This window comes from Triticum dicoccoides, chromosome 2A, assembly GCF_002162155.2.
Source record: "Triticum dicoccoides isolate Atlit2015 ecotype Zavitan chromosome 2A, WEW_v2.0, whole genome shotgun sequence".
In the NCBI taxonomy this organism is placed as follows: domain Eukaryota; kingdom Viridiplantae; phylum Streptophyta; class Magnoliopsida; order Poales; family Poaceae; genus Triticum; species Triticum dicoccoides.
In genome coordinates, this window is record NC_041382.1 from 716511037 (window position 1) to 716519232 (window position 8196).

Sequence of the window (8196 nt, forward strand, 5' to 3'; positions counted from 1 at the left end):
GGTACGCGCGCTGACAGGCGTGTCCTGGGGCTCCGTCTTGACGGGGCGGAGGTGGAGGCAGGGAGAGCCGCCGGACGAGGAGGAGGACACCCCGGTCTCCATGCGCCTCGGCGTCCAGGAGCTTCCCCGGCGGCGTGAGAAGGACGGGGGAGCGGGGTACTCGAGGCGCGGCGTGTTGCCGCCCTTGATGTACTCGAGGATGGACTCCAACGTGCGCCCGGGCACGCCCCATCACCGACGCCGGCCGGCGGCGTTGAACCTGCCGGAGGACACAACGCCGTTGGTGGCCTCGAGCTGCTCATCGTGCCGGCGGCGGAAGTACGGCTCCCAGATTGGGCTGTCGGGGACGTACCGGGGCCCCTCCTTCGCCGCACGCGGCGGGGACGAGCGGATGCGTGCGATCTCCGCACGCCGCGCCGGTGGGTACCAGGGGCACCGGCACGCCGCCGGCGCTGATCCTCCCACTACTAGAAATACCACTACTAATGGCGCACCTAATATAGCCATTAATGGCGCATCACTGGTGCGCCACTGACAGCACGCCATTAGTAATTTTTACTAATGGCGCACTATCTGGTATACTAATGGCGCACCACCTGGTGCGCCATTAGTATATGCGAGGGTGCGCCATTAGTATGCCTCCCAGTTGGCATGTACACCCAGGTGCTTTGGCATACTAATGGCGCACCACCTCTGGATGCGCCATTAGTAACCGCAGCATACTAATGGCGCACTACCCGGTGATGCGCCATTAGTATGCACTGTCATACTAATGACGCACTGTCATGTGATGCGCCATTAGTACTAATATTAGGTTTTTTTTTATTTTTTTATTTTCTGTTTTTTGCACAGGTTACAAAATGTATAATTTGACAAAATATAGACAACACACATCAACAATAGATTCATCAAATACAATAGAAGATTAGTCTTTGAATACAATTCATCATATTAGTCTCCGAATACAATTCATCATATTAGTCTCCGAATTAAAAAGACCGAACAAAGATAGAACATTATATTACAAGTCTCGAGACCGCGAGTAGCGAGTTTGTCTTCGCATTACAAGTCGATATCGATCATCTAAACTACCATCACATAGAAGAGAGCTGCGGTCATCACGATGAGCATCATCACGATGAAACTCGTCTTCATCCGGTTCCTCCAACGCTCCCTCCCCTCTCCCGCTAGATAGCGGGCGTATCTAGATTCGGCCTCGGCCCTAGTGGTGTACCCTTTGTAACTGTTACCGCTGAATCGGTGAACCTGTCTCCGACACTCCTCCCAGTCATCGTAGACTCCGGGAACCTTACCCTTGTACACGACATACGTCGGCATCACTATGCACTAGCCAAACGAAACGTTAGTACCAATTCACAGACAATACATAAGCAATATATAATTATGCAATAGAACGATCGGAAGAGAAAAGCAAGACATTAATAGCATCGATTACATCTAAGTTGAACGACTCTCAAAACCAAAGAGACATACTACAAGTTCATTAAAGTTTAATTACAACATGAGCCAATCGATGTTTCAGAACTAGACAACTCGACTCAAGGGACCGGAGCGTGGATGAAGCCGCCGTCTATCGTGGGAGTCATGAAAGAACGGGCGTTGTCATCCTGCATTTGTAGCATTGTGTCGATGTCACTGTTGGACGGTTGATTTCTGAGGTAGAACTGCCCCGAGGTACGAAGGACATCTTGATGGATGATTTCCGCAAACTCTGACTGGATGCGAAAGAATTCTTGTCGGAGGTCCGCGTCCTGGATTGCCGACACGCTCGCGGCCCAATCTTGGAGTTTACTCAGTAGCAGAAGTTGATGATGGTCCCGTACGATCGCCCGCATGTGATGGATGGCGTAGTAGGCACCCTTCTGACCGCCAGGCGGCTTCTTGATGCAGCAGAACGTCGTATTGTGGGAGAACACGTGCTTGCCGTACTTACGAATAGGCCTGGTGAAGGTGCCTCCAGATTGGGCGTAGCCGGGGAGAACATCATCAAGAACCTTCTTGACATTTGTGTAGTCTACGTTCGACTGACGGTCCGGGTCGAAATACGTGGCCATGGAATATTTGGGGCTTAGGAGGATGAGCGTGCAACGTGTGTCACTGCAGAAAACACGGAATGTTAAAAGAAAAACGATCGAAAAGTAAGAATTCATATGTTACGGGCCGGTTGAGGGGAGGACTTACTCGGGAAAGTAAGGCACGAGGAAGTTATCCTTATCTTGGTTTGCCAGAATGACGCCTTCGAGGTAAGAACTCGCGACTTGCCGGTCCCCAACGCTGCCCAAGATCTTGGCACGCATGTAGAAGGGGTCGACTATCACGATGTCCGGGGTCTTGTCGCGAATGATCCGCATCTCCATACTCAGCGAAAATAGCCGAACGAAGGTGTAGTGCAGCGGATGAAGGTTAAACATAGCAAAGATGTCATCAAACCGCAGGACGATCGTACCCCCGATGTCGCCATCCACAAAGCCCTTGCCCTCTGGCACCTTGGCCACGAAAACCGGGTATGCCACATCCTTCTCTCTGAGACGCCGCTTCTCCAAAGAAAGAACACTGTCGTGCAGACTCCGCATAGCACCGGTTGCAGCATTGAGCATATTTGGTGGTAGCATCGCCCTACCCGCCACATGCACCCTCCTCGAGATATCCTGCGGTGAAGGTGGCCCGTCCTGAGCACGGATCGTACTTGGTGCCGGCTGGCTCGCACCCTTCTTAGTCTTTCTTTTGCGTGCCTTCTTCTTCTCCTGTAATGGGACCGAGTTCTGCTCACAGACCGCCTTCTTGAGTGTGTTGGGGCTGACAATATTTCGCACCTCGCCTATCTGAGGCTCGGTGAAGTCGGCAGCTGGAGGCGTCTCCTGAGAGCTGAACGCCAGACGGCGCCTGTTGCAACTTGGCTTCTCCGCGGTACGAGCTAGATCGCACACGTCTTTTGTTGGGTTTGGTTCTTGAGAAGGAGGCCCCATGAAGTCGCCATCGTACCCATGCTCGGCAAAGTACTGATCGACGTTGCCAAATGTATCATCGTCGTCGTCGTCGTCGTTCTGATCCTGTGCCATATGCATGTTTGGATCCAGTGGCATAGGGATGTCCGGCACCGTTACGGCGGTCTTGCCATGGGGCCGACTTGGCGCCGGCACGACTGGCGGTGTTGTCTTTGGGGTGGTGTCCCCCGCCCCCAAACGAATCTGGCTCTTCGGCCAAAGCAGGGGCCAGCTCAGGCAGGCACTGAGGGTCATCACGTCATCATCGTCGGCCCCGACGGGTCGAATCGGAGGTAACAAGTCGTCGCAGCCTGGCAGCACCCGAACCAGTTGAACCCTAAACAAGTTGGGTGGCATCTGGGTACCATGGAACAAGGGGTTGCCCGGTTGAACAATTTTGCCCTTGGCGACATCGACCAACTCGTTGTTCACGAAGTGGAGGAGAGTGCACGGAACGTCGGCGGCGCCCTGCGAAAACATGTAGGGCGTCAGGGATGCCCAGTCAAAGGCAAGGAGATGAAGTCCTCGGCCGAGAGAGGCTTAATTAGTTACCGTGATGATGGCGTCGAGCTCGGCTAATGTCGAGGCACCGCCAACGGCGGGCGTGCAGTTGACGGAGCGGCCGCTTGCTGAAGAGGTGCCGGCCGGCGTACACCCGGGTGCATTAAGCTCCCGTGCCGGCGTCGGAGACACCAATGCCGCCTCCGCCGGAGGCACCAATGGCCCCGCCATCGCATTATGCGAGTTGCTGGCCGTGAAGCTAGGAATCGGGGGCGGCCCCTGTTGGCCGCCCGCAATCCACGCACTCAACCCCAAGATCAAGGTAGGCACAAGGGCGGTGATCGTCGCTCCGAGTCGTTGTTCCACTTGCTCTTGGACAATCTCCGGAATCCGCGCCACCTGTGCCTTGAGTTCTTGAACCTCTCGCGCCTGGCTTTCCGAGCTGGTCTTTTTCTCCTTCCGCACACCAGCGGTATAGTATGACCCCCATTTTGTCGACAAGCCTTTGCCGGCCACACGACCAGCTGACGTCGGCTTACTGAGCTTATCCTTGTTCTTCATTATATTCAACCCCCTATTTAGAGTGGTGTCCCAAGGGTTGCTCTGAGTCGACCCCGCGCTACTGCTTTCAGTCGCCTGCGGAAGGAATGTGAACCATTTAGAAATTCGGCTTCATTAATTAGAATGCAACCATATGGAGCTAATTACGCGGGGGTGTATTCCTTACCAGAACAAGCTCAAGCTGCCTGGTCTTCGGATCCGTGGTAAGCTCCTTTGTTTTCGGGTCCTTCTTGTACCGGGCCCTGACAAAGTTCCTGGTCTGCTTGTCACCGTATTTATCAAAGAGGGGCGGTAGGCCTTGCTCGGCACGGTCCGCCTCCTCCTTGTCCCATATAGGCTCCGCCACTCTGTAACCGCCGGGACCGAGTGTGTGTTCCCCTATGTTCAGCTCCCGCATTTGTTTCCCCCACTCACTTGATTGGGAGCTTGTGGTGCTCGAGCAATTGATCTTGAAGTCGTTGTAGTCATCTTCGGTGATCGAAGGATTTTTCTCCTTGATCTTCTCATAACTCTCACCTTTCTCGATCATTCTCTTCACATTGCTTTTCCAAGTAGACAGGGCCTTGCTCATCTTCGTGAGGGCAACATTGTTCACTTTATTCCCTTTGAGGCTTGTGTTTTCGAATTCAGCGGGGAACTTGTATCGTTCGTGCAGCTTCGTGAAGAGGAGGTGGCGCAAATTCCCCCGGTCAGGATGCCTCAGGTTCTCGGTGTTGATCGAGACGGTGCTCCGGACAATGCACCCCGAGCTGAAGCGAGTACCCCTTGACTATTCGTTCGGGCGCCGTTGGATTCCCGTTGGAGTCCACTTCAGTAACTTCCTCCTTGAGGGTGCGGAGCACGATCGGGCGCCGGTCCTTCCGTTGCCTCTTCGGCTGGCTGCTATCTGTGCGTGCGCCGCCATCATCAGTGCTGGCATCCTCGGCGGCACCATCAGTGGTGGCATCAGTGTGGTCATCCTCGGCGGCACCATCCGTGGTCTCAGGATCGGTGGGGAAGGCGGCGGCCTCATACAAGTGAGGTTGTTCCTCCATCTCCTGGGACAGCTCCCAGAATGCCTTGCCGCCCGAACCCCCGGCCTCATCGTTGTGGGCCATGTTTCTCTCTAAATAGAAACAAAGTTTGGTCAAAAAGTTGGTTATTGTCAAGGAACAAGATCATGGTCTCATCATTTAGGGTTTGTCGACACCGAGGCATCCTAAAATCTAAGCTTTTATCATTGAGGGTTTTTCGACGCCAAGGCACCCTAAAAGCCTAACTTTTCATCATTTCGGTTTTTATCGACACCGAGGCACCCTAAAAGCCATGCATTAGTCACAAGTATGCCGGGGCACTTGATCCTACTTAATTAACTACTAAGATACCCCGGCCTATGCATTAGTCACAAGTACCCCATATGTCCTATTTTTAGCAAAGTCATGCTAAAATTCACGGAAAATTTCAGCATGACCTTTGCTGAAAATAGGACATATGGAGTACCCGAATTTGCCGGAACGGAAGTTAATCGACATTCCGGCAAACTCAAGGGCCTCTCGGGGTACCTGCAAAATCATCACGACACGATGGTCGGAGACAAAACCCAGCAAACTAGCAAAATCATCACAAATTGTTTTCTGTTAAAGATGATCATCATCTTTACAAGTCTTTCTCAATGTGATCACAAGTAATTCAGAGGCATCACAAGTAATTCAGAGCATCACAAGGCATTAGTAGTTCAGTACATGAACAAGTTTTACAAACCCAGATAAGAACAAGTGAATTCTAGTCCCATTGACACTCCTGGTTTTCTACAAACACCAAGTACTAGGGCACACAAAAGTTCTAAAATTTGTGTGCCTAACTGAATTAACTGAATTTTCAGTAACCGAATGAACTGAATTTTCAAAACTGCAAGAATACAATCGAGAAAAATCCAACAGCACTAGAACTGAGCTGATTGACAGTAGTTTTGTTCACTGTTATGTTGGCCTAACTGGATGTTGGCTATCTTTTATAGTGTCTCTGTTACATGCCAGTTTGGTCATTGCTAACTTTTGATATGTTGTGTTTCTGACATATCAGAATCGGATATCCAAAAGAAGAAACAATATAATTTCTAACAAATCATTAGCCTGTTTGCTTCAAAAATAACAGTTCCTGTTGAGATTCCTGGGATCCAATCCCAACCAGTCCATTTGATTAAAATGACTGGATTACTGGAATGAGAATACCAAAAGAACAAGATATAGTCTACAAAAAAAAAGAATACAGCCAATCCCCATCACTGTTTTCCCCTCTGGTTCAACAACCCTCTCACCATTTAAAGCAAAAATCTATATGGACCATCCATTCCTAGTTTGCATAAGTATCTAGTTTTAATTTACCTTCACAAGAGCACCAATAACACCCAAGCTGGTAAGCCTCAAGTACTCAAAAGGTCTTGTCTTGCTGGTAGTATTCAGGAACGGGTACAGGTACAGTGGGATGTGAGCTGCAAAGGAAAAAGAAGAAGACTTAATTATTAACCACTGCTAGTTAAGATTTACTTATTCTGTAAAGTCACCAAAATGAGGAAAGCTTTTTAACAATAAACAATGGAAATATTTAAGACTTGGCATAGAAACAGCAGCGCTCAGTACCATGGACAACCACCCTTACTTAAGTTTGCAAAGTCATCAATAGGACAGGATTTCACAAAGTTCACATCCCCGCCCCCCTGTCCTTGAACAGGGTATCTCTACCTGTAAAGAGGCTGTCCGGCATACATATCAAAGCAAAGGAAAGTAGATCCCTTCAACACTTGGATCAACAACAACTTATAATCCTTTCATGGAATCTCTCTAAAATTTATTCTTGTTCATAGCCAGAATAGTTGGATCTTCAAGTCAGAAGCTTTGCATTTTAGTCCCCCTTTAACACAATTTACATAAATACATCACAAGGGACCTTTAATCTCCTAATGTTAGCAAAAACTGAAGTTTTATAGACCTTTTCCTTTTCCAACCTTGTAACTGTTTGTACATAATTGAAAAAAATACCATAGAACGGTTGTTCTACGGTCAGGGCCTCAAGAAAAAAAATTACACAATAAAGCAAAAAAAATCACATGAAGAGGTGCTTCCCACACCCTGCACTGGCTTCTCTCCCTCTCCCCACAGAAATAAAATACTCCAGTGTAAACCCAATTATCGGGAATTAAAATGCCGCTGAGTTATATAACCAAACCTCTTAAGAATAAACGAAACAGTAGGTGATAACATCAATGGTTGTTCTCTAGCGGTGGGCATCTTGCAATAAGAAATTCTAATTATTTGAAAACTAGCAGATAACATCGACGCTACTAATTGTGAGTTTCCATGGTGTGGGGTTCTTTTAGGTGCTTCTGAATGTTTGAATGGAGTTGAAACCTACTCCAGAAACTAAACTACACATAACATTTTGTGCAGCTGTAGGTATATCTTGATGCAAGGTAGTCGACTTAGTCACTTGCAAATATCATTCTCAAGATGACTGATGAGACATAACAAATGTGAAAAGCCCCCGCAAAAAGGAAAAAAGGTATGTGACAATTGATTACTGCAAAATCTCATGATAAACCAAAATATTACACATGATGCATTGTGAAACTAATATAAAGTTATCAAGCAGCAGACCGGTTTCTTCCATGACATGAAACAAGCGAACAATTCGATGGTGTAACAAACAAACAATTCGGATACAGGTAAAACTTGCCCTGCACTCCATTAAACTCCAGAATGATGCCTGCAGTCTGCAGATCACAACAACTAAATTACCAAACACCACAAGCAAGTCATAGAATCGCCCTAAGGAGATCGGAAATAGAACAACACAAAATGCACCAACCTGTGGTGACAAGCCAAGGTTCAGAGCAATATATGTTCATGATAATTTCAGCTGTCTATAGAGATGGTTTGGGAATTTCAACTAGGTTGCTATATTTGACCAATTGTCTGACTGCCAACAAACATGAAAAACCAACAACATAGATCCGAGGTGGGGCAAAATGGCAACTGGTGGTGGTGGTGCTGGTGACAAGAAGAAATAGAGATGGGGGCTCACGGGGGATGCGAGGGGGATAGGGGGAGAGGAGGAGGGGGAGCTCACGGGGGCGACGAGGTCCGGGTGGTGG

General features: G+C 48.9%; 1 pseudogene; it reads left to right on the forward strand.

The window, feature by feature from the left end:
• The window catches only part of LOC119352027, a 19751-nt pseudogene that overhangs the window by 2368 nt on the left and 9187 nt on the right, over nucleotides 1-8196 (forward strand).